This window comes from Passer montanus, unplaced genomic scaffold, assembly GCF_014805655.1.
Source record: "Passer montanus isolate IOZ18808 unplaced genomic scaffold, ASM1480565v1 scaffold40, whole genome shotgun sequence".
NCBI classification, from domain to species: Eukaryota; Metazoa; Chordata; class Aves; order Passeriformes; family Passeridae; genus Passer; species Passer montanus.
The window spans coordinates 4,246,756-4,266,503 of record NW_024368819.1 but is presented as its reverse complement, the minus strand read 5'-3'; the positions used below and the strand labels follow the sequence as shown (position 1 = coordinate 4,266,503).

General features: G+C 40.1%; 1 long non-coding RNA gene across 1 annotated transcript; it reads left to right on the top strand.

The window, feature by feature from the left end:
- The first annotated feature begins 12,172 nt into the window (after positions 1 to 12,172).
- LOC120506935 lies at positions 12,173 to 16,111 on the top strand. Its single transcript, XR_005628641.1, has 3 exons — positions 12,173 to 12,690; positions 14,569 to 14,700; positions 15,036 to 16,111. It is a non-coding gene; the product is annotated as an uncharacterized LOC120506935 (long non-coding RNA).
- The last annotated feature ends 3,637 nt before the right edge of the window (positions 16,112 to 19,748 follow it).

The following is a 19,748-nucleotide window of genomic DNA, read 5'->3' as shown; positions in this document are numbered from 1 at the left end:
GAGAACATTCAGCTGCTGAGGCAGACGTGTTAACAGATAATCCAGCAAAATTTGTGTGACCAGTCAGTGCTCAAGCACAGTCCTGTCTGAACCATGTTCTACTGGCTGAGAAGCAGCATCTAATTCCCTTCTGCTCTCACTCTAACTGGCTGATTCAGGAAGTAGGAAACTCAGAAATGAACACACTCTCTCCTCCCCAGCACTTAGCAGCACCAGGAAAATATGGCAAACAGATGGGAGTCAATGTATCATCCAAATGAAATCCCACCCTTCATGAAAATGTGCCAGCTGAAGAGGAGACAGGATTCTTATTGGTGTCCTTTGCCACAGATAGCAAATGCGATTTTTTTGGCTCAAAGATAGCAGTGAGTGCTTTGCTTTTTTCCTCCTTTGGGTTCTTGTCATCTTGGCCAGGTGGTCTTTGAAGCTTGGGACATGCAGAAGCATGAGACTTTCCAGAGAAAGCTCCAGATGCCCTTGGCAAACTTGTTTCTCCTAAATCCTCCTTTCCTGCTGTGTCTGTGGCTGGGGTTGAAATTTTCACAGAAAAACTAGCAGGATAGCTAAGAAAAATCTAACAAGCTCTTGAGCTGTATTTTATGTGGACAAGATGTATTTCCATCTGGAGTTGGGGTGGCAGCTTTTCCTTGCCTTGCTGACAGACTTCATGTTGTCATGAACAAAACTTGCTTTTAATGGGTATTGGGATGCCTTTCCCCTTCAAGTGTTTCAGTTCTGACATTTGGAAATATTACTCAGGAAATCTCTCGCCATCTGGGTCACCAGCAGCCTCAACACCTGCACCACTAATGCACCCTTGCCTCTCTCAGCAGTAAGCCCATCTCTTCCCCTGCAGCTGTCCCCTTCAGATTCTCTGCCTCAGTCTGTCAGCAGAGTCACCAACAGAAACCAGCTTATGGATCCTGTTCAGTCCTTTTTCCAGCCTATAAACTTGTCAGGAGAGAGCTGTATTTTATGTGGACAAGATGTATTTCCATCTGGAGTTGGGGTGGCAGCTTTTCCTTGCCTTGCTGACAGACTTCATGTTGTCATGAACAAAACTTGCTTTTAATGGGTATTGGGATGCCTTTCCCCTTCATGTGTTTCAGTTCTGACATTTGGAAATATTACTCAGGAAATCTCTCGCCATCTGGGTCACCAGCAGCCTCAACACCTGCACCACTAATGCACCCTTGCCTCTCTCAGCAGTAAGCCCATCTCTTCCCCTGCAGCTGTCCCCTTCAGATTCTCTGCCTCAGTCTGTCAGCAGAGTCACCAACAGAAACCAGCTTATGGATCCTGTTCAGTCCTTTTCCCAGCCTATAAATTTGTCAGGAGACTTCTCTATTTTCTCAGTTTCCATTACTTGCTATGAAGTTGAGAATGTTCCTACAACATTTGAAGAGGCACAGATTTACCTGGAAGTCTCCCCACCTGCTCATAGGGAGCAAGATGTCACTTATCTTCAAAACTCACAAGACAAGTACTTCTTCAGTCTGAGTTTTGAAGGGGGCAGCTTAGGGCTGCCTCTTTCCCTTCCCAGCTACAGTGCAGCCTCACTATGCCCATACAAAAGGCTCTTACCCTCAGCTCCAGGATCACCTCTGCTTTGCTGAACATCTCCATCAGCAGCAAACAGCCTACTGAACAGTCCTCTTCCTCCACTTCATCCTCTGCAAGTTCAGGTGAGGGTGGCCAGGAGGATGTTCTTCTGTCACCTCTGGAACAGCACTGCTGATCTCTTCTCAGGGCTGGTGGTGAAACTGAGGTCACCCCACGGAGTAAAACTGCACACTCACGCACTACTGCTACCCTGAACAGCTTGCTGGCACCTTCACTCACTGTGGTAGCTTCCTGGTCTAGCTAAGCTCTGAAGGGCTTGTTATCTGCTGCAAAATAAAGCTGGGGACTGGCAGGAAGTCTTGACTAGCTGTGCTCCTTGATCTGCACTCAGGGTAAGCTAACAGACTAAAAGCAGTAGGTGGGTATGTGCAATTTTAAATGTTATACATGTTCATAATTATATGTACTATACTTTATATATGTATATAGTTACATACATATATAAAATATTTGTGTATAGTTACTGAGGAGAGCTATGAGCATATCACTCAGAAACCATCCAAATTATAACACCACAGCAGAAAGCTGTATCAGCTCTACTGAAGCCAATGGAACAATGAATCAGATTAATGTGCCATTTTCCTTGGGTAAAGAAGGATATTTACATGAAGTACAGCATTTCAAAATGGTCAAGGGTGCTTTTAAGTCTGTGAAACATTGTTGTTTAAATATATGTGCAAAATTTCCTTTTATAGCTGGTAAGACAGTTGCTAGGGAGTTTACTAGCATGAGTGGTCTTTTCCAAATTAATTTTACACTTTAATTAGAATAAGTACTTTACTGCTAGAAGACAGAGATAATATGGAAAGAGCATTAAGTTCATTCCAGTTCTAGGTTTGAAAGGTAGCTATCACATGTTGAAAGGTGGACATACTATGGGAGTCCTAAGTACTGCTAGCAATTCCATCTAGCTAGGGAGTTTATGTAAAATCATTGACCTTGATCTGAGGATAGACCTCTTTAACACAATCAATACAGGTGCAATCAGATAAGAACATTCTACTGTTTTATTAAAGTGCATCTAATTCAAAACTCAATAACTCTCACAAATCCTTAATCAGAGAAGACATCCTGGGAGGTATTTAGGTGAGTGATCTTATAACTCTTGCTCTCTCCTTGTTAGGATGGCATTTTACAAATAGACATGTCTGTTTCCTCCTTACCCTCCCTGCCATAATTCTTTCACTATACAGTTGTGTTGATTATCATGCATTTATCAAGTATTTTTGCCTTCATTTATTTAGAGAGACTGAGTCAAGTGACAGCTTCTCTTTACCCTCTTCCCCTGCATCAGTGTGGCCAAGCATACAAATGCAAATGTGGCTCGCTTGCTGGGTCCTGTGCTCTAATCCTTGGCTTAGATGTGTGGCTCTATAGGAGGTGTAGTGTTAATGCATGCTCTCTAGCTCAGGGTGGCCGGGGATAATGAAAGAAAACAGTCCATGTGCAGCATTATGTGATAGTTTAAGCAGAATGAAAGCCGAAGGCAATGACTGTATTTTTAGAAATTATTTTAGATCAAAATGATGCATACTGAATAAGACAAAATAACCACATGGTAGAGAGCTCTGAGAGCACTGCTTACAGTGAGGTAATTATTATTTTTTCCAGGTGATCCTCAGCATGTTCCTCGATAATGCAAAACAAATTGTAATTTAGAGCAATTGAGCTGAAGGCAGATTTCTTTTTAGTCATTTAAGTTCCTATATGGCAGACTGAGGGAATCAGGTCTTTAGTGTAAGTGTGAATGGCTACACATGCTTAACTAGACTCCTGGTTCCCTGCATTACACAAAACAGCAGTTAGCTAGTCCATAGAATAAAATAAGAAAAAAAAAATCAAATTAGTTTGTAACAATATACAGCACAGAGAGGCTCAAGAGGCTGCAGCACTGCAACAGTCTCCTTAACATACGTGTCCACTGAAAAGAGAGGATGTCTGGATTGTGACTCCTCACAGTCAGGAAAATTCCAGTTTGATTCTGATCCCTTTACTCCCTCAGACTTGAACCTTGAACTTTTATTCCAATAACTATATATTAATTATTCTAATATCTTCTTCCTCACTCTATTTCTACCTCAGTTGTTTTAAGACCTAGGTTGTTTGTTACCTTATTCAAGATTATGTCTACAAAGGACAAAACTACCAAGTTCCAAATCCTACATGCACAAACACACCAACATCTGTGCTTTCCAGGAGCAGAATTCTGTGTCTCCTATTCTAGGTGGGCCAAAGTAATATCTCCTGTGGTAGAAACAGGATTTGAAAGGGGATGGACTGAACTAGTTGGTTGTGCTCTGCTCAAGTTCTGCTGTCTGGAAAAAATTCAATTATCATATTTGTCTAGCAAGGAATGTGGCCTGGGTCATCTTCTGTTCCAAGGAGACAGACTCAGGGCAAGAGTGGCAAACAACAGAGGGCCAGGCAACCCTCCTGAAACCAGTTTGGTGATGCTATTACAGCTGATCCTTCCGGCCCAGCCAACACAGAACCAATTGCCATCATAGTTGTTCTGGCCTTCCCTTGTGTTCACACCAACAGCATGAATTTCCAGGGCTCTGGTGCAGGCAAAGCAGGGCTCACAGTTACTTTGCTGTTTCCAGCTGCGCATTAAATTAGATGGCTTTCTGCTTGGATTGTGTTTCATCCCTGCAGTCTCCTCTGGTCTCCATGTCCAGAAGTGTGCTTGCTCCATGCAGTGATGATGGCTCAGTGCTTCCTGAGGCACTGCAGTACCTCTCAGATACAGCATGACTCTGTGTTCTCTTAGCTTGGTCCTGAGGTCACTGAAGCATTAGCACAGCACAGTGCAAGACCCAGTCACTTTGTCATTAGCATCATCTTCTCCAAAATGCTGAGATGATTTATCAGATTTCACACAACAACTAGAAATAAAGTACTGATGAAAGTGGTATGTATTTGTGTTGGGTTTTTTGTGGTGTTTTGGTGGTTTGTTTATTTGTTTTATATTGCTGAGCTTTTGATTACCTCAAATATCTCTGTAAAACACAGTTTTGAAAGTAGATGTGCTGGACAGTGGAATAGTTAAATGCAAAGCCATGCTAAGTATCTTGGCATTTGCCAGAAAAAGCATTGCTGATTCAAGAAATTACATAAAAGCTTCTGCTGCACTGCAATCTCTCAGTAGCTGCTCTAGCTAGCCTTTTCACTCTCCTTTTGCAACTCTAAATAATACCCTCTTGTTATTTTTGTAATCAGAATTTATGTCATATAATCTCTGAAAGGTACTTTTTGTGTGTTTCAACTTTGATAAACGCAGCCCCCACCACCAGTGGAACAGAAATAAAATTAAAATTTATCTCTGCACACTTCTGTGTGCTGGGCCTACAGTTCAAAAGCAGCCTTATTTTGGAGAGTGTGGCGAGGGGGAGATGCTGGTGTTTGGATGTACACAACACTTTAGACAAAGAGTTAAAGAGGAATATGCTATTTCTTAATGCTAAAGGGAGAAATAACAGTGAAAGAGACTAAAAAACTGTCCAGATGCTGCATTATATCCACAATGATATGTAACTATTCTGTATTAATGAAATAAAGCCATAGGCTCTGAGTAAGTTTGTGCATTTTATTGATGTGTTGGGCTCTGAAGGATTCCCACCCCCAATGGAAAATAAGGATACAAGAGATCTAATTAAAAATGGGAGCTTGAGAAGCACATGACTTTAAACTCTTCTTCTACTTAATGGAATTTGCTGTGGTGCTAAAATAGTATTCCCCCCTGTTATTCTGACATGAAAAACATTAGTGAATATTTGATTTTATTGTGGAACAAATTATGGTAATAATGAGTCTTTGAGAGAAAAAAGCGCTCAAAATGGTACACTCTCATTTAAAATGTGCATTTGTAAAACAGTGCAGATACACAAAGTGTCGTGTGCTACTTCACCAAGAGACTGTTATTTTATGAGATGCATGCCCTTCCAGTATAGTGCTCAACACGTACCATTTGCATGTCTCAACCCCACTCTTACTGCAAACTCCTTTCCTTATATAATTTGGGCATTGGGACTGTATGAACTGTCAGGTTTCAGCTCCTACTCAGCAATCCAAAACTGCAAGGTCAGGTATCTGTGGGCAGAAAATTCTCCCTATCTTTCCAACTGATTCTCAGGCATGATAGCATCGAAGACTGATCACTTCCAGTCAAAATGTGAACTGCCAAGCAACCATTTATGCTGGATTTGTTAAACATATTAATTTAATTTACACTTACTGTTACAAGAATGGCTGAACTCCAGGCAAGAAAATAAGGAAGAAACACCAGAGATAAATGGACTTAAAAGGATTATTTCAAAAAAATTTTTTTTTAGCTATCAATACACCCATTGTTGAAGTAGGTGCTGTCAAGAGACATGTCTCCTGCTAACTTTTAATATTGCACTGATTTTAGAAAAATTGATCAGGAAACAGCTTCATCTTGCTTGAGGATGAGATGAAGAGTGACTAAGCTTCCAAAATCGCACTCTGGCAAGGACACTCTCTATATCCTATACCTTGACAGTAGGTCTTTTGACCTCCCTTTGATTTTTCCTTGTTAAAATGACAATAACCCTGTACTTGTGAGATTTATTAACAGGAATATGTCAATGAAGAGGCACTTTGGTGCACACTGGTATTAACAGGAAAATTTTCAGTCATTCCAGTAGGTCAGATCACATTGTCAATATGGGGAAGCTGTAAAATAAGTTTTCTTATCCAAATGAAACCAGTGGATTACCTGGGACATTTTCTGGGAAGTAAAGAGGTGGTTGTCCTGTCACATCTTTTCAGGAGCAATGGCTTCAAGGTTTAATGGGAAGTTTCTGTAGAGGGATATACTGAATTTATATTCTCATTATATTGTGTCTACCTTGGAACTCTCTCTTCAGCAGACCCTGCCTGCTTTCCAGAATGTCTTGGCCCTTTTAGATGTCTGTGAGTATGACACGAGGAAGGTGTATGTAGCAGGGGTGGGGGGAGAGCTACTTTTTGCCCCCATAAACTCTGTCATAATGCCCTTATGATGGCCTTTATCAGAGGATATCTCCAGAAAACTCTAAGGTGAGTTGGGCTCAGCCTTTGCAAATTTCTGTGTGCATTTTCAGCATTACTGCTATTTTTCTTTTGCTGGCTACGAATGAAGATTCCCAGATTCTCCGAAGGTTGTAGCTCAAAAAAACCGTTAAAACCCAAAAATCTTCACTGAGTTTTTCATCAGCATGAGAGGATAATTTTGTTTTTCTGTCTTTAAAAATCAGAAGTTTGTCTGTGTCTTCTATGGTTTGGGTCACATAGTTGAACACACATGTAAACATTACAGCAGGGATACAATTTTCCTGCAGATGGATTTTAAGGTGACTTTATTTTGTGAGCCAGAGATTCTCAATGTCACTAACTTAATGACAAATGAATGTGAATGATGAATGTCAAATGAAAGATATTTTTGTTATAGCTGGGTTGTCTTATTTTTGTAAAAGCATCTAAAAAATAAAAATAAAGCAGGGCATAAGTATACATTCCTTTCCTCAGAATGAATCATATAAGCCCTTTGCACTCTGTTAAGTGATTAAATGAAAATGACTTGGGCCAGTGAAGACATGAAATGGATTTTTGTCACTGAGCAAGCCTATTGAAATGACTCTGTTTCACAGAGCCAGCAGCATGATTTTTAAATGGAGTTCATTTTGAGCATGGGTCACTCTGGGGCAGGTTTGCTCACATAAGCTACACACAAATGTAGGCTAAAGAAAACAATAAATGTGAGCTGTCAGAAGATCTTATTAAGAATTTGCAGAAGATCTTACTCTTAAATAGGATGGAGGAAGGAAATATCTCACAATCAAAGGCTTCACTATCTCCATGGTCAGCCTTTTTCCCAGCCAAAATGTAGGACTCATTTAATATAATCTCACTGTATAATGTAATCAGACTGTCTGAGGGATATCTTATGCTACTCTGATAGTCAACAATCAAGTGTGGTCAAGGACAGTCAAATTGTTTTATTGCACATAACTTGGCAAGGGCTAAGGAAAAATGTGTAAGGATTTAATGGCTCAAGGCTTTTATTACTTTCCCAATAGGTGATTTTAAAAATGTACTTCCTTGCCTTCATGTCAGATGCAAAGTGAAATGGATGGCTTTAAAAATCATAAGTTGGAGAGAGAAGGAGAAAGAATAACATTCCTCAGATGTGAGCCTACAAATTCAGGTCCTAAAGAGGACCTCAAGTCCAGCAAAGAATGTCCTAGAAGACTCAGGACAGCTGTGAAGGGTGACACTGCAGGACACATGTCAATTCATGTTCAACAGACCTGGTATTAGAGGACTGGCTTATGGAAACTTCAGTAATGACACAACTGAGGAAAGACTCCTGCTCTGCTGCTTCAGAGATACTATAGATGTCCTGTCCACCTCATTTAACCTTCCTTTAATGGAGAGAAGTCCACAGGGAATGAATCAGAAAGACAAGGCATTTGCATGATTCATGCATGAGAATGAAAACAAATATTTGATTTGGGAGAGAAGTAACAAGTTTGGGGAAATGCATTTCCATTCTACGGAACTGAAGTTTTTTTTCCCTAAATAATCATCAGATTGAGGATACAAGAATCATGCCAGAATTAGGTTTTTCCCAAGTTACAATGTTAGTAAAATGAAATTTGAGTGAGTGAATTAATCTTTATTAAAATTCTGCTAGTACAATAGAACTCGAAATATTGCTGATACTAGATTTGGAAATAATTAAACACTGACCAATATATTGCACTTTTAAAGCATTTGTAAATGTTCTCTTTCGTGTATGTTAGGCAGCCAGAACAATTCTTTTGTCAATCCACAGCAGTGCTCCCAAGTGTAGAGATTATATTGTTGGTTTGAGATGGTAAAGAGCATGACTAGCTGGAGTACAGCTACCCAAAGTATGTTTTAAACAGGAGGACACAGCTAGTGTGTTACAACTCCTGCATAAGTGCTACACAGTTTCTGTCAACTGAGAACAATAAAACTTGATCTTAATTTCTGTTGCAAAAAGACACAGCTCTGGTGCCCAGCCTCAGACAGGATTTGCCATTAAGTCAGCGTTGGTCAAAAAGGCAGAGCTCCTCCAGTTAGAACATGACCTGCAGAAATAACACAGCTTTTCAAAGACAGTTTGGTCTTTGACCAAACCCTGTGCACCTTGTAGAACTTGACAGGATCATGTTGAAAAGGCTTTAATGCAGGATTTTGTGTAAGTGACCATTGACTTCAGAATATTCACAGACACACAAGGAAGGTTGGCTGACTTCTGTCAGAAGATATGTCCTGGAGGCACTGCTAGAGATATTTCTTCTAGTGGAAACAGACATGAACATTGAAGATTAATTTGTAGTGCAATTTTTTTTTTTCTAGATTATCTCTGACTTTTATCATGAGCTTGACATCATCCATATGGTCTTCATAAATTTATACTGCACAGTTAAAGTTCTTTGAGGAGTTTAAGTTTAAAGCAGAATTGAAATATTTTAAAGGACTTTATAATGACACATGGGAAGCACAGCAAATCCCTTGATAGCCTAAATGGATGGAAACATTCTAGAGTACAAATGAGTTAGAGATTAATTCATGGCACCTTGTGCAGGCTTGGGGAATTCTATGTGTTTGAAATAGTTCCACAGCACAAGCAATCTGCTGGACAGTAGAAATGTCCTTTCAGCCTCTCCTCACTTCCCAAAATGAGTGTTCAGGGGAAGAAATCTTTCTTCTTTTGCTGTCGTCCCCATTGCAGCCTTTTTATTGTCAAAGAGGTTGAAGAAATTGTAGGACATTCCTCTGTGTACTGCAAGTTATGGAAAACGTCATAATAAGAATTCAGAACCCAGGAACAAGACTGATTCACATTTAAAAGATTGTGGACTAAAAATGGCTAAGTGCAGCTGGCCATAGAAAGAGGGTTTAGGATTACACATCTGCTGAAACAAGTGACCAAAATGCCCAAAATGTCCCACAGTAGTTAGAGCCAGGAAAACTACTCTGACCTTGATGTTGCCTCTGCTGTTTCTCATCCCTTTTAGTTCCCCTCTCTCTGTCTCTGTGTTACCTTGTCACAGAGGCACCATCTGATGAACTTGTCTGCATCCTGCATGGGTCTGGTGGAGCCAGCTGGAGCTGGCCGTGTCTGTCATGGGTCAGCTCCGCATCTCTTGGCTCAGACCTGTAGTCCTGCCTCTGCCAACAACTTGCTGTGGACACGCAAGACAACTTTGAAGTTAGGCAAGTGAGGCAAAAGTTTGTCTGTTCTGACCAGTTAGCTTTGGAATATGAACAGTTTTGCTCACTGCGCTGTGACTAGACTTCACTGTGACAAGACTTCTTTATGATAAACAGGAGAGCTTTTTGTGTTACTGGTAACTAGGTCTAATTGTTTTAACTCTCCCATTCAATTCAAATCATGCAGTGACTCACCCAGACTGCACCCCTTGTCCTGCTGTGTCCCAGGAGAGCTTTTGTTTGTCCTGCAGCCATGGGGATTTGGGCAGGTGGCACATAGCTGCAGTTCTTGGCATTCCTATCTGAAAGCGCTTCCTGCTTTTCTTACTAAAAAAAAGATACATGGCTCTTTCCTAAAACAGCGTTGCCCAAGCACCTTTGGGTGATTGTTTTAGATTCTTCATGAATACCACTTTCTGAGCACTAGCCTTCTACCCAGGCTGTGCTGGATTTATTTGAGCTGTGGGAGGACAACTGGCAGACAGCTGATGAAAGAGTTGCTGTGAGGTGGGCATAGGAGATCCTGCCCCACCATTTTCTTTGTGAAGACTAAAGGTGCAAGGGTGTCAATCATTTTCTGTGCATGTCTGAAAAGGCTCTCAGAGCTCAGTATTTTTAGCTCTTTAACAGATTATCTCTTTTATTTTTAGAGGTAACAATAGCTCTTAGGTTAAGAGGGAGACAAAAGCTTCATTAGTTTTAGAATTTCAAATTAACTCAGTAAGGGATTGAGGAGATTTTTTTTTTCCCACAGAAGCCTGAAGAATTGCTTAAAGGATGTTGTGAAAAAGAAGGGAAAACCTCCAGCTTAGGGGGTTTCTGTGCTCATGATATACATACAATAGGAGATATTTGTTGAAATATTTTCCTTTTTCTCTAGTGGAGGTTTTGCTAAGGGAATGTCATCTCCTTACTCTCCTTACTCTCCTTCACACTCCTTCCGTTTTGTTTTTTTATGCTTACCTCATCCAGATTTTTGTTGTTATTTATATTGAGAGCTATTCAGGCTGTTATTTGTTTGAGTTTTTTCCTCTCTAGGATATGATAAATTCAACCACTTTCTTGCAGATTCCCTGCATCAGGAAATTCAATTTCTACCATGGAAGCTTTTTTTTTTTTGTAGTTGAAGTAAAAGCTTTTGTGTGGAAGCTAAACTTTTGATGAAGCTCATTGATGCATGATGCTCATCCAGCAGATCCTGAATGTATCAGTAAATCTTGGCTGTTCCAAGAGAGAACACTTGGGACACAGAGGACCAGGCGTTTTGGTGTCTACTCAGGACCACTGCATTTCCATGTGGCATTTTGTGTTTTGTCTGGGGAATGTTTTTTGTTGCCATAACTGAGTTACTGCTGAAATCTTCTTCCTTTGCTCTTTTTATAACGTGCAAAAGAGAAAGAAAGGAAGCAAAAAACCGTATATTAGAATTACACTGAGCACATTTCTTTTGAAACTATAATTTATAAAAATGAGTACATATGATTTTGCAATTATAAATATGTGAAATAAATGCATTAGTTAAGAAGTTAAGCTTTCAAAGATGCTAATTATTAACCAAATGCATTTTACAGTGTTTTAATGACCACTTTTTCACATTGTGTTAATATCCATTAGCTATATTCATACTAGTAATGCTAATATTGTGCAAAGCTATTAGTTAGCTTCAAAGTCAATAATGGATAATACTGATTCCAAGTCTTCACTGCACTAAAAGATACACATAGGTTTTTTTGGGGTTTTGGATTTATTTTTTTTTTTTGGTTAGAGTGGGAAAGATAACCTGAGTTTTCACTTGCATATTGTCAATGAATCTGTTTGTGAATGTGGAGTCAGTTATTGAGAGGCTATGGACAAAATACTGACCTGCCTCAGCCTACTCAAAAGCAGAAATTGGGTTCAAAACGAATTGCCCTGCCTCAGACGAGGGCTCTGAATATATCTCTTCATGGACTTTATCTCAGCTGCCTTGTAGATAGAACTCCTTCACTAGTAATTTCTCATTAAGAAGTTTCAGCAACACTTCTTAGACAAGATGTTTTTAAGGAAAACTCTGGAATATTTCATTTGCTACATTATCTGAATAGATTTTCAGACACTTTATCCTGTTATTCTTCCTCTCAAAAACATTCACTGTTATTTTGTCAAATATCTCTCTAAGATGTAATCATTGTTTGGGTGGGGGATTGAACTAGGAATGGTTATGTATGTGCCACATTTTGCTCCTTGCTTTTGGAAAACTTTTATAAGATTATTTGCAAGTAAAATATTTTATGATACTAATATCAGGAGCATTTTATGCTACTAGTAAAATGTGTGCATTGTTTTAGAGGCTGGATTGTGAAACTAACCATGTATCTTGCAAATCAACAAACAGAAAGAAGAAGCCTTGGTGGTTGTCTCAGATATTAACCATACAGATTTTAGTAATGGGGTGTCTATGTTTAATTTTTAATTTATTTAGCCACAATATCTAGTCTAACTTAAGGCTTACAAAATGCAAATATTGAAAAATTCTTTAAAACTGAACACATACACAGACATTTGACTTCCAGCTTGGTATGTTTCATCTGCTTCATCTCCTTTTGCAGGGTGTTAACTTCTGGGAATAAACTGCTCTCAGCTTTAAAAATGAACCCTTAGCCCATGTGTTCATGAAATGGATTGAGCTCATTGTGGCACTGATTTACTGTAACTAGATGCAAGATTGATGCATCCAGGAGAAACCATTCCACATATCTCATCTGTCTCTGGAACTGCCCCTTTAATCTCTTTACTAGATTTGATTCTTCTCTAACAAACCAGCAGATACCTCTAGAGCAGGTGAGATTTTTCTTTCTGTGAAAGATCCAGATGGGATGAGCAGAGTTATTGTGGACAGGACAGATTAAAATGTCTCAACTTAGTGTAAGCATCAGCAGAAATGGGTTTGGGGAAAAACTACTTTGTCTTCTTATTCTTGCACAGACGACAGGAAAATGGAGTGGAGGGAAAGAGACCCAGCTGCATCCTCTTCCTGTGATCCTCATTCTCCGTTTCTTTGTCCTCCTTCAGGCTGTGATGTGAAGACTGACTTATGGTGGGGCTTTGGCTAGGAGGCCCTGTAATGAAAATAAAAGCATTGCGTAGCACAATTAGAAAGTTGGTGACCAATACAGATCTGTGGAGGATCATGGAGTGATTCCTTGCCGAAGTGAACTAAATCAGAAGTAACTCCACTAAAGCAGGCAGATTAAAACCTATTTGGAGGAGATCAGAAGTGGGCCTTGTGTGGGAAAACACAAAGCACTTCAGATAATTGTGTGGAGAGCAGGGAGTAGAAAAAAAGTAATATCCTACCTGACAGAAATCTTGATAACCTGGAAAACTAGGTGAAAGCCAGGAATGTAAACATCCTGGCTTGAAAAAACAACAACAACAAAAAAACCAACTCCAATCTCTTGACATTTAAAGAAGACTTGATCTCCTAATGAAATAAATATCAAAGAAGACCTAACATATCTGAATAGTGCTTGTGGAGGTTCCCCAGGGAAGGAAGAGCATGCATAAGAGCAATCCTCCTTTGGTGCTGGGGAGGAAGGGACTGCAGGCTTGGGAAACCAACCTGGAGCAATCAGACAGAAGAGCAATGATAACTTTTTATTTCATCCTGCAAGTCAGTGGCCTGGACTTAGCTCCATTGATCAGAGCATGGCTCTAATAACACCAGGTCTGTGGGTTCAATCCCTGTGTAGGTCATTTAGTGAAGATTTGGGCTTGAGATTCTAGTGGGTTCCTTCCAACTCAGAATATTCTGTGAATCAGTGAAAAATTTATTCACAAAAAAATTCTCCTACAGAAAAAGGAGAAGGATGGGTATTAATTTCCTGCAGATCAAGGAAATACTTGGAAACAGAAGGCAAGTCTTCTGGGGTTTGGATTCTAGAAACAGATTCCTCTTTCTAAAAAAAAAAAAAAAACAAAACCAAAAACCCAAAAAAACCAAACAAGAGTTGGGTTTAGTCCACGGTACTGCCATTTGGGGACCAACTGTAATCTGTTTAGGCTCATATTCTGCATTTGCAAGTACTAGAATCAAATGCTGACAGTTCCCACTAGTGCGTAATTAAATTCTTATTCCCAGTTGAAGCCATTGGCAAAACTTTCACTGACTTCAATAGTGCTGGATTAAGCTTTCACTGAATGTCATGAGAATTTGAAAAGCAAAATCAATCCAGATTTTGCAAAGAGCCGCTTGTCTTTGTTGTGGATCAAACCAAAACCATAAAGTAAAAAGAAAAAAAACAAACCCAAAAAACCCCCAAAAAACCCCAACAACTTTGCCATGAATAAAATGAAAATAAGGAATCATATTGGTATCCTGAATACTTTCCCAGAAGATAGACAAACTGAGTCACTTGGGGGTCTACAGTGATAATAAGAATTTTCTAAGTACTGCATAGCAAAAAATATTGGTTAGTATGTTCTTTTTGGCACAATCCTTCTGGCAGAAATGTATAAATTTATTTTGTTGTTGCTCAAGAGCTCCTGGTGAGTAATTCCTGCTCTGCAGATGGTATATGATGTAGATGATTTTTCAAGTCCAATTTCATACTGTAGTGCTGTGGTTTATCACAAAATGTTTTGCTGTAGTCTAATGGCTAGAACTCTGAGAAGCCAGATTCCACTGTTAAATTTCAAATAAATCTCATTCCTTCCTAGGTGTATCCCTCATTATAAATTTGCAATTTAAAACCAATGAGAAACAGGAGTGCCTGGCTGTAGAGAAAGTTCTTCCCTTGCAAGCCCCATCCTACACCACGTGAGTGAAGGCTGCAGAAGTTTGGGAAACTGGTAAGACTGCAGAGATTTTTTTCAGGGAGAGTGATACAAAATAAGTATAGTTCATTTTACAGTAACCCCCTCCAAAAAAACCCCAAAAACCCCAACAAAACAAACCCAAAATAAATTAAATGGAACAGACTAACCATATGTAGAAATAGCAAATGTATTCAGTCTATTAATAAACCACAGTTAGAGATGTGTGGAATGGAAGGTGACCTGAGTTTCCCTTGATGATTTAGGGATTATTCTGGTGCTCACTGAACAGAAGCTTGTCAATAACTGCTGCTCCCAAACCTATGCTTTGTCATAGCAGTGACCTCTGGTCCTTGCTACAATTCCCTTAGGAATTGGACCATCAGAATGAAAATCTGATCAGAAGGAAATTCTACCAGGAAAGATCAAGAGTCCATTTCTTCAGACATGCAAAGGCTAGGAGAAACTCCATTAACAGGATTTGCTCCTGCTCTGCTGTAGTTACAGCCCTAAGAGAGGACTGGACTTTCCACTCTCACCAACTGAGCTATAGAGGTAACACTTCATCCTGCAGTCCTGTCTTTGAGTTGTCAACATTCTTCTTTGGCTTTAATGGTGACATAATGGGCTAACTAGGGCTTGGGCAGATACTGCATTTCTAAGGGGGGCACCAGAATAGGACTGCAACTGCTGTGATCACTCACCAGCATGCCAGGCGTGGACTGCCCTTCTTGGCAAGGGGCTTTCTCTCCTGTCCCCCACTGCCCCAATATTCCCAGCTCCCCAACCCCTGGATAGAGAGAGTTGTCAGCCTTTCTCTTAGCTACACCTCAGTCTCCTTTTGCCTCCCGCTCCTGCCTGTCATGGTCCAAGGTTTCTGGGTACACAACTACAGTTTGTAAATATGGCTAAGCTTTCTGACACCTCTCATGGGAGTTTTATGTTGTTTATCAGTAATTTCTGATTACACCTAAAGATTGGAAAACAGGTATCCAGTCAAAATGTTTTTACTTAGTGTGTTTTGCCTTCTGAGATACTTTATCCTTGCTTTTATTCCTATTACATTTCCACAGTTTTCTGGCAGGTCTGTTTTCTGAGTGCATGAATCTTACCTATCAGATTGCACTGGAGAAGAAAACATTTATTTTAAAATGTTTATGGGAATAAAATAATAATGCTATTATCTACACTCTTGATTACCAGGATTATCTCATATATATACAGATCCTCCAGATAGGCAGATTAAGTGATCAGCAGGTTCTTAGTGGGCCCCAGGCTCAGAGTGTACACTAAAGAGGATCAAGCCTGCTTAAATTCATGTGCTGCTTTGCTAATGCCCCTGCTCTTTCTCAGGAGAATTTCTGAAATATGTTATCTGGGTCCCAGTGAGTTGGGTAGACAGTCTTTGGTTTTGATGGACAATAAACTGGGGCTGACTTGGAGCAATAATGTGTAAAGAGACATGTATTTTGCTTATGTGGGGCTTGAGCCATCTCAGTCTTTCACATGTGTTGGCAGACCTTGAGTATCTTGTTCTTGCTCAATGTTGCTAACAAATGCCTCTAGAAACTAGTGAGAATGCCTCTTTGTAGCCATTCACAAATTCAAGGTGTTTGAGGGAGCTCAGGAGAGGGCCAGCTGCGTCCCTTAGAGAAAGAAAGAAAGGAAGTGGAACAAAAGCTTTCCTAACTGATTCAACAATTTTTAGGCAGGCAATGGGACTTGCTTATAAAGAAAGTTTCTGAGAAGCTGACATTTCTCCATGGCCCAGCTAGCATGTAGCAATTTGAACAATGAATATAAGAAACCACCCTGCAAATATGATTTATCCACCAGCTCTAAAAAAAAAAAATACACGATTGCTTTCTGACTAGGATATGTGCTGTGAATTGCTTAAGAACTGGGAGAAACTTCCTTTATAGAGCTTGAAAATACAATAACATAGAGATGAAAGTCTCCTTTAGAATTAATGATGGGGACAGAACTGAAGTGACATCCATGTTGAAATGCCACTATCTTAAGTTGTTATTTTCCAGTTACTGTGTTTCTGAATGTGCCTGTGGCTCCCAGTCTTTGTCATGTCTGCTAGCAAATATTGGAGCTAGAAGATGACAAGAAATGTGCAGCAGTGGAGAGTGTTATGGGGTAGTAGTGAGCTTTTGACACTCAGCCTAAGAAAAAAATAAATGGAAAGATCTTTTTGCTTAAGAATATAAAATTACATGAAAATTGGGGTTGATAAAAGAGAAGTAGACAAGAATGGGTGAATAGATAAAGTGCCTTGAAAGGAACAATGAGGGTGGATGCAACTGTTAAAGAAGGGAGGACCTGTGGATGTGAGAAAAACTTCACTGTACCTCATAAACAGAGGTAGAAGACTTGAGTTTAAAATTCAAGAGTAGGAAATAATTGAAAAAGGGCTCTAGAAAGTCGAGGCAGCCAAGAATAAATGACAGTAATGTGAGTTCAGTAGCAGCATTTTGAAAAGATTAGGCTGTAGTGATTTCATTGGGTAACATTCCTCATTTCTCTTGTTTCACAGGGAGGAGAGTAATCTCTCATTTATTTATAGCTATCCCACGTGTGAGATGAAAGTCAGAGCTGGTTATGTTTGGCTCCAGAGTCCACCATAGGTATAGAATCCTGTGAGAAATCCTTACTTATAAGGCCTCTAATTTTATGCTCTGGCAAACTTATGCCACAGCAATAAACTCCTTTAAGACCCAGCGACCAACCCAGTTACCATGCCAAGCTGCCCAGTTTAATTCGATCCTCCAATCACTGGCTTTTGGTGTGGGAACAGTGCTATGAAGCAGAGGTACACTTGTATGACTACATCCTGAGAGTGAAAGCAGACTTCCAAAGTAACTTGTGTCTGTCCTTTTGGTGGTCTTCTTAATGACTTCGCCCAAATAAAAGGAGCATACCTTCTAAAAACATTATAATGGAGGCAGAAAGCAGTGTTTTCTCCCAAGGGCAAAGCTGAGAATCAAAAAAAAAAAAAAAAAAAAAAAAAAAAAAAGCACTGTCAAGCAAGACTCTTCTTTCTGTTTTTAATTTCAGAAAAGCTAGTTTGGTAAAGCTTGGACTGGATGGCTTTCAAATACAAATCCTCCAGGCTACTTTAGGCGAATTTGATATCGTCTTTGAGTCAGACTAGTCTCTTAAAATGCAGCAGGACCAAAAAAGGACTTGTGATTAAGGAGACCGCACATCCTTGGTGTCCTGGAAGCATGCCAGGGTATGAGATGATATTTCAGTCCTTTGCATTCCTGAGAATGTCCTTTTGTCCCATGAAAGGCTGACATCTTCCTGTGTCATAACGAAATGATGAGACAGAGAGGGAGGTGTCTGTCTAATGAATCAGTCTGGAGACCAGTTAGGTCTGCTGGTAGTGTGATTGACTGTTGCTTTTCTGGGCTCTCCAATGAAGGGGTGACGGTCTCTGATGCTCATTCCTGTCCTCTGGCTGCCCCCTGTTGGCTGGTCCACCACGTCTGCAATGGACCTGGCATCCCCCATGTGCAGTACTTGGAAAAGGGCTGGACACAAATGAAAAGGATTTTCAAAGGCAGTCATCACTGAAATTACAAAATCGTCTTTTTGTGTGTCCCTTAATGTGACAAAAAGTGTGGTGGGGTTTTCTTTTGTTGTTATTTCTGCTTTTTCTCTTGCCAAACACTCTATGGTTTAAGTTTAAAAGGCTGATGGCTACACAATTAAAGTTTTGGAATGCAGTGCTAGAAGCTGGCGACTGCTTTCATTTCTGCTTAGATTTACTTTCATTTCTGATTAATATTTTCTTTCAGTGGCTTTCTTGCACACAAAAACATCCTGTGCCAAAATCATTGCTAACTTTGTAAGTATAAAATGGCTGTGTCTGCTAAAAATCACCCTCATATGAAACAGCTGCATCCAAAATTCCTGACAGGTAAACTCTTCTCAGGTTATATTAAACTTATAGAAATGTGAATTCCAGAAGTTCTACCCTCAGCTATTCAAATACAAGTAGTACTGCAGTGGGTGGGAACTTCAACAAGCTTACTGAGGGGAGAATTGAGGCATTTCTGGGAGCTGGGAAAGACGTCATTTTTCTGCTACCATAACCTATCTCCCCATAGATCCTCCTTTAGAAGGACATGAGAACTCTCTTCCTAGATTAGAGGGCCATCTAGCTCAGTATACAAGGCTGACAGGGCTACCCAGCAGATGCTTAGGAAAAGTATATCAGCACAGGGTACATATAACATGATCTTTCCTTCAGTGCATCCTGTTACCATCCAGAAGCCACCGTTTTTGAGATTTATTATGCAGAGCTGGGTCAGGTCTGTCACATGTTATAGCCGCCATGAACTAACTCAGAGTCTAAAAGTTGCCCTGTTACTCACAGATATTTACCAGTAGCATTGCTAACTTTGTGAAATCCGTGCAGCTCTAGATGCTCTTCTCTACTGTTATTTGACTAATATATCATAAGTAATGCAGTGAACTAATCTCCAATTCTGGAGCACATTCCAATTCTATTTTCTCAACTAAAATCCTCTCATGCTCCTCACCATGGTGTGTGTGGGCAATTCACATCCAGCTGTGGATGGCAGCTGGCCCACCTCACAAGACATCTCTGTGCAGCTGTTTTTTCAAGAGATGCCAGGTGGTCAGTCACTTGACAGGCTGTCCATGTTGTTGTTTGTTATGGGCAGAAATAGTGTTCTGTGAGCCTCTGCAGTGGTGAAATACATGGAATGACGGTTCTGGTTCTGTTTTGGCCCTTCCAGCAGAAGCAGGAAGATCCCTCTTCATGACTCCATGCTGTGTGTAATGGACATGTCTCCATGATGGATCCCAAGGTGTCTATTGTGGTGATCACAGTAACTTAGATGTTACCCTTACCAACCTCATCATGTGTGATCACACTACAAGGTATAGAAGTTAGAACTATTTTTCAAGCTCAGTCAGATTGCCAGGAACAGCAGCAATCCAAGATGCAGGACTTTATCAGGCCTCCAATTTAAAGTGACCATGAGGTGAAATGGAGCCAAGAGGAGCCAAGTAAGAACCTCCAAAGACTCATAAAGACTGTGTCC